Genomic DNA, 6,375 nt, shown 5'->3' on the forward strand with positions numbered 1-6,375 from the left:
CCTCTGTGTAAAAACTCTGCCTCACACATCTCCTTTAGCATTCCCCCTCTCACCTTTAACCTATAACCCTCAGATTTCACATGTCCAACCTAGGAATGAGATTTCAACAATCCATTCTATCCCTGCCTCTCATAATTTTATAAACATCTGTCAGGTCGTCTCTCAACCTATAACACTTCAGTGAAAACAATCCAAATTTGTCCAGTGTTTCCTTATAGGCTAATTATTTCCAATCCAGTCAACCACAAAGATTTTCATGCAGTTTGCAAACTTTTCCAAATACATCAGTGATGCTGTTTCCCCTCGATGCACTTTGGTTGAGACATGCTTGACAAATTCTAATAAAGTAGTCAGACACGATTTCCCTTTCATGAAGTCATGCTGAGTCTTCTTGATAAAATTACAATTTTCAAATGTTCTGCTATTACTTCCTTCATTAATAATTCCAACAGATTTCCAACTATAAATGCTCAGCTAACTGCACTTTAGGTATCTGCATTTTCCTCCCTCCCTTTGGGCTGAGAAATGGCAGATCGAGTTCAACCTGGATAAATGTGAAATGATGCATTTTGGAAGGTCGAACTTGAATGCTAAATATAGGATTAGAGACAGGATTCTTGGCAGTGTGGAGGAACAGAGGGATCTGGGTGTGCAAGTACATAGATCCCTCAAAGTTGCCACCCAAATGGATAGGCTTGTGAAGAAAGCATATAATGTTTTGGCTTTCATTAACAGGGGGATCGCGTTTAAGAGCCGTGAGATTTTGCTGAAGCTCTACAAGTCCCTGGTAAGACCAGTTCTGGTCACCCTACTATAGGAAAGATACAGAGGCTTTGAAGAGGGTGCAAAGAAGGTTTACCAAGATGCTGCCTGGACTGAAGGGCTTGCCTTATGAAGAAAGGTTAAATAAACTTGGACTTTTCTCTCTGGAGAGAAGGAGGAAGAGAGGAGACCTGATTGAGGTATACAAAATAATGAGTGGAATAGATAGAGTCAATAGCCAGAGACTTATCCCCAGGGCAGGATTGACTGGTACAAGGAGTCATAGTTTGAAGATATTAGGAGGAAGATATAAAGGAGATGTCAGAGGTTGATTATGTACGCAGAGAGTTGTGAATGCATGGAATGCGTTGCCAGCGGTGTTGATGGAAGCAGAGTGACTGCTGGACATGCACATGGATAGCAGTGCGTTGAGGGCTGCATAGGTTAAGTTACTATATTTTACATTAGGGTTAAATCTCGGTGCAACATCATAGGCCAAAGGGCCTGTTCTGTGCTGTACTTTTCTATGTTCTATGTTCTTTTCTATGAATATGGCTGGCACATTGACAACTTTCTAATCCTCTTGTACTTCTCCAGAATCAAAGGAATTTTGGGAAATTCAAACTAATGCATCCACTATTTCTGTAGCTCCCTCTTTTAGAATCCTAGGGTGCAAGTCATCAGGGCCAGGGGACTGATCTGCCTTTAGCCCCATTAGTTTGTCTGACACGACTGCTTCAGTGACAGTGATGGACTTACTCCCTGCCCAATATCTTTTAGTTTTATTGGAATGTTTGAAGTATCTTCCACAGCCATTCACAAGGTTGCAGTAAATGTGTGAATTCTCAAGGTTTAAGTGAATAAGTGTGAGGAACTTGCACTGAATAAATAATTAGTACCACTGTTGAAATAAAACACACTGAGTCATGAGAAAATTCAGCCAGTCATATCCTGCCTCAGAAGAGAGCAGCTGTTGGTTTATTGCCAATGCTTCTCCTTTACTGACACTTTAACTTCTTTAACTCGTGAGAAATGAGAGATTAAAGAATCTGGGAAACGTTGTCTTTTGATGTCTTAACTGGATGTGCCATAAACTGTGTGGATAAACAGAGTTGTCACTCTGTTGAGATGATCAGTGGAACTCTATTTGCTGTGACCCTGTCCCTCTGTGTTACTTTGGGTAAGCGTTTGCTTTGGAGAAGTTTAACTTGTTGTAAAATAACTTTCCATGGTGCTGCTGTAACATTTGTGTGACTTCTATAAGTTTGAACATTGAAAACTGGAGGGGAGTGTCACAAGGAGAATTTATCACTGTCTGGAGGTTGTTTGGTGCAGCTGACACAGAGCTCCACAGGGCTGGGAACACAGACCAGAAAATGGAGAGTTCCTGCCATCTTTGTCTGTCATTCATTGACCATGAGAATGGGACTGAGGGACAGGGTTGCACATTACAGTGTGTATTTGGGTGGGTTGGATTAGTCTGTGTGTTAACTGGTTCTTGCTGGGGTGGTTTTGAAAGACTGGGTGAATTTACAGCTTTGTGATTCAGAGTGAGTTTCACCAATGGACTCATGCTGACACTCACATCAATTCTCTATAATCAATAATATTTAATTAGCTCCCTTAAAACATCTCCAGGACTTCATAAACTGTGAACCAGTTTGAAGTTCAGTATCTGTAACAGCACCAAATCCTGGGAACATTTCTGAAGGTGAATGTGCTGAATGCCAGTTCATGTTTTGCATGATGCTGTTAATTGAAGGAAGGATGTTGATGGTTAGGAGACGGAGAGTATCTCCTGCTCTTTTTCACATTGTGCTTTATGATCTTTAAATCTTCAAACTGGAATCCTGAGCACTCCACACAACATCTGATGGAAACAAAGACAGAGTGCAATCTTCTCTCTGTTGCTGCTGTTTGTAGCCCCTCCTGCCAGGTGATCTGCTGCCATGGTGCCACACTCATCTGTCTTTGTCAATTTGCCTGAGATAGGGGTTGCCTTTTCTGAACGCCAGCTGCAAACTGAGCCCAGGAAACAGAAAAGGGGAAGCAATATTTGCTGCACAGAGTGGAAACTCACTGTTCCCACAGTCACAGGAATGTTCTGATGAAGAAGGAAGCCATTGGCCACATTGTTTTAGCATTGGCTCTCGCAGAACCTTTACTTGAACCGCAGGAAATGGGTGAGATAATATACAAATATTTCACGTCAATATTTAATGTGGACAAGAATATGGAAATTGGAGAACTTGGGTAAGCAACTCGTGAAATCTTGAAAAGTGTCCGAACGACAGAAGAGGAGGTGCAGAAAATCTCAAAATGCAGAATGTTGGATAAATACCTTGAATCTGATCAGGTATACCCCAGAACTCTGGAGGAAGCAAAGGAAGTAATTGCTGGGCCCTTTGCTGTGATATTTGCATCATCAAGAGCCATGAGTGAGACGCTGTAATGTAGTACTAGTGTTTAAGAAAGGTGGTTAGGAAAAGCCAGAGAACTAACAGAGCTACAAGTTAGCCAGGAAAGATCAAAACAGAGAGTTAAGAAGCACCAGGAGGGGAAATGAGAAGTCATTGGTGGATAGGATCAAGGAACACCCTTGAGGCTTTCTATAAGTATATCAGGAATAAAAGAATGACTGGAGTAAGATCAAGGATAGCAGTGGAAAGTTCTGCATGGAGCCAGAGGAGATAGGAGAAGAGCTAAATGAATATTTTTCATCAGTATTCACACTAGAAAAAGTCAATGTTGTTGAGGAGAATACTGAGATACAGGCTACTAGACAAGATGGGATTGAGGTTCACAAGGAGGAGGTGTTAGCAATTCTGGAAAATGTGAAAATAGATAAATTCCCTGGGCTGAATGGGATTTATCCTAGGAATCTCTAGGAAGCCAGAGAGGAGATTGCCAAGCCTTTGGCTTTGATCTTTATGTCGTCATTGTCTACAGGAATAGTGCCTGACGACTGAAGGATAGCAAAAATTGTCCCCTTGTACAAGAATGGGATAGAGACAACCCTTGTCATTGTAGACATGAGAGCCTTACTTTGATTGTGGGTAAAGTGTTGGAAAAGATTATAAAAGATAGGATTTATAATCATCTAGAGAGGAATAAGGTGATTAGGGATAGTCAACATGATTTTGTGAAGGGTAGGTATTGCTTACAAACCTTATTGAGTTCTTTGAGAAGGTGACTAATCAGGTGGATGAGGTTAAAGCCATTGATGTGGTGCATATAGATTTCAGTAAGGCTTTGGTAAGGTACCCACAGTTGGCTATTGCCTAAAATACGGAGGCATGGAATTGAGGGTGATTTAGTAATTTAGATCAGAAATTGGCTAGCTGGAAGAAGACAGAGGGTGGTGGTTGATAGGAAATGTTCATCCTGGAGTTCATTTACTAGTGGTGTACCGCAAGGATCTGTGTTGGAGCCACTGCTGTTTGCCATTTTTATGAATGACCTGGAAGAGAGTTTAGAAGGATGGGTTAGTAAATTTGTGTATGACACTAAGGTCAGTCGAATTGTGGATCGTGTTGAATGCTGTTGTAGGTTACAAATGGACATAGATAAGCTGCAGAGCTGGGCTGAGAGGTGGCAAATGGAGTTTCATGCAGAAAAGTGTGAGGTGATTCACTTTGGAGAGAGTAACAGGAATGCAGAGCATTGGGTTAATGATAAGATTCTTGGTAATGTAGATGAGCAGAGAGATTTCGGTGTCCATGTACATAGATTCCTGAAAGTTGCCACCCAGGTTGATAGGCTTGTTAAGAAGGCATTATGGTGTATTAGCTTTTATTAGTAAAGGGATTGAGTTTCGAAGGCATGAGGTCATGCTGCAGCTGCCCAATACTCTGGTGTGGCTACATTTGCAGTATTGCGTACAGTTCTGGTCACTATATTATAGGAAAGATGTGGAAGCTTCTGGAAGGAGCTCAGAGGAGATTTGATAAGATGTTGCCTGGTATGGAGGGAAGGTCTTCTGAGGAAATGTTGAGGGATGTGACACTATTTTCATTAGAGAGAAGAAGGTTGAGAGGTGACTTAATTGGGATATATAAGATAATCAGAGGGTTAGACAAGGTGGACAGTGAGAGCCTTTTTCCTCGGATGGTGATGCAGCTAGCATGAGGGGACATAGCTTTAAATTGAAGGATGATAGATATGGGACAGATGTCACAGGTAGTTTCTTTACTCAGAGAGTAGTAGGGGCTTGGAACACCCTGCCTGCAACAGTAGTAGACTCGCCAACTTTAAGGGCATTAAAATATTCATTGGATAAACACATGGATGATAATGGAATAGTATAAGACAGATGGGCTTCAGATTGGCTCCACAGGGAGGATGCAACATTGAGGGCCGAAGGTCCTGTACTGTGCTGCAGTGTTCTATGTACTTGATTCTATATTCTATCTTCTACATTCTACATAACTGGCAACATTTCCACACAGAGCATGTATGGAATAAGCTGCCAGAAGAAAAGGTGTAGGCTGGTACAATTATACTTTTAAAAGGCATCTGGATGGGTATATGGATAGGAAGTGTAGAGGAGTATGGGCCAAATGCTGGCAAACGGAACTAGATTAATTTAATTGTCACAATTGATGAGTTGGACCAATGGGTCCACTTCTATACTGTTTGTCTCTATGACTTACTGACTCTATAACCTAGTGTCAATCTCTTGCCTTTTCTTCTTCATTCTGTACATTGTTTCTTTGTAAATAATCATCCAGTACCCTGTTAAATATCTCAGTTGAACCTTAATGGTATTGGACCAGAAAATGGAAGATCAGAATCAGACCTTTCTGCCCATCGAGTCTGTTCAAGGCTGCTCTGATAATCCCCAATTTGACTTTCCTGTCTTTTCCCTGTTTCTCTAGATATACATTCTGTTTAAAAATCTGTCTTTCTCAACTTCATCATACTGAATGGTGCAGCCTCAGTTCCCCCATGTGGTGGAGTTCCCTTCTCGGTGAGGAAATTCTTTCTCCTCTCTGCCTTAAGTATACATCCCCTTATTCTGAGATTCTGTCCTCTGCTTCCAGACTCTATAACAGTGGAGACATTTTTTTCGAGTCTACCCTATCAAGTCCTCAGGGAATCTTTTATGTTTCAATACTGTTGACTCACATTTTTTCAATATTTCAGTGAGAACAAGCTCAATCAAGATAACCTCTCCTCATAAGACAGTCCCTCCATACCAGCTACCAGCCCAGTGATCCTTCTTCAGACAGCCTCCAATACCAGGACATCTTTCCTCAGATAAGGAACATGAACTGTTTCACATTATTCCAGTTGTGGTCTAATTAGGGGTTTGTACAATTTTGGCAAAACCTTCATAATATTATTCTCCATTTCCTTTGAAATAAAGGTAAAAACAATGACTGCAGATGCTGGAAACCAGATTCTGGATTAGTGGTGCTGGAAAAGCACAGCAATTCAGGCAGCATCAAGGAGCAGGAAAATCGACATTTCGGGCAAAAGCCACTTCAGGAATACAGGAAGAGTGCCTTGAAGGGTGGACAGATGAATGAGAGGAGGGTTGGGGTGGGGAGAAAGTAGCATAAAGTACAATAGGTGAGTGGGGGTGGGGATGAAGGTGATAGGTCAGGGTGG

Source organism: Chiloscyllium plagiosum, chromosome 9 (genome assembly GCF_004010195.1).
Source record: "Chiloscyllium plagiosum isolate BGI_BamShark_2017 chromosome 9, ASM401019v2, whole genome shotgun sequence".
In the NCBI taxonomy this organism is placed as follows: domain Eukaryota; kingdom Metazoa; phylum Chordata; class Chondrichthyes; order Orectolobiformes; family Hemiscylliidae; genus Chiloscyllium; species Chiloscyllium plagiosum.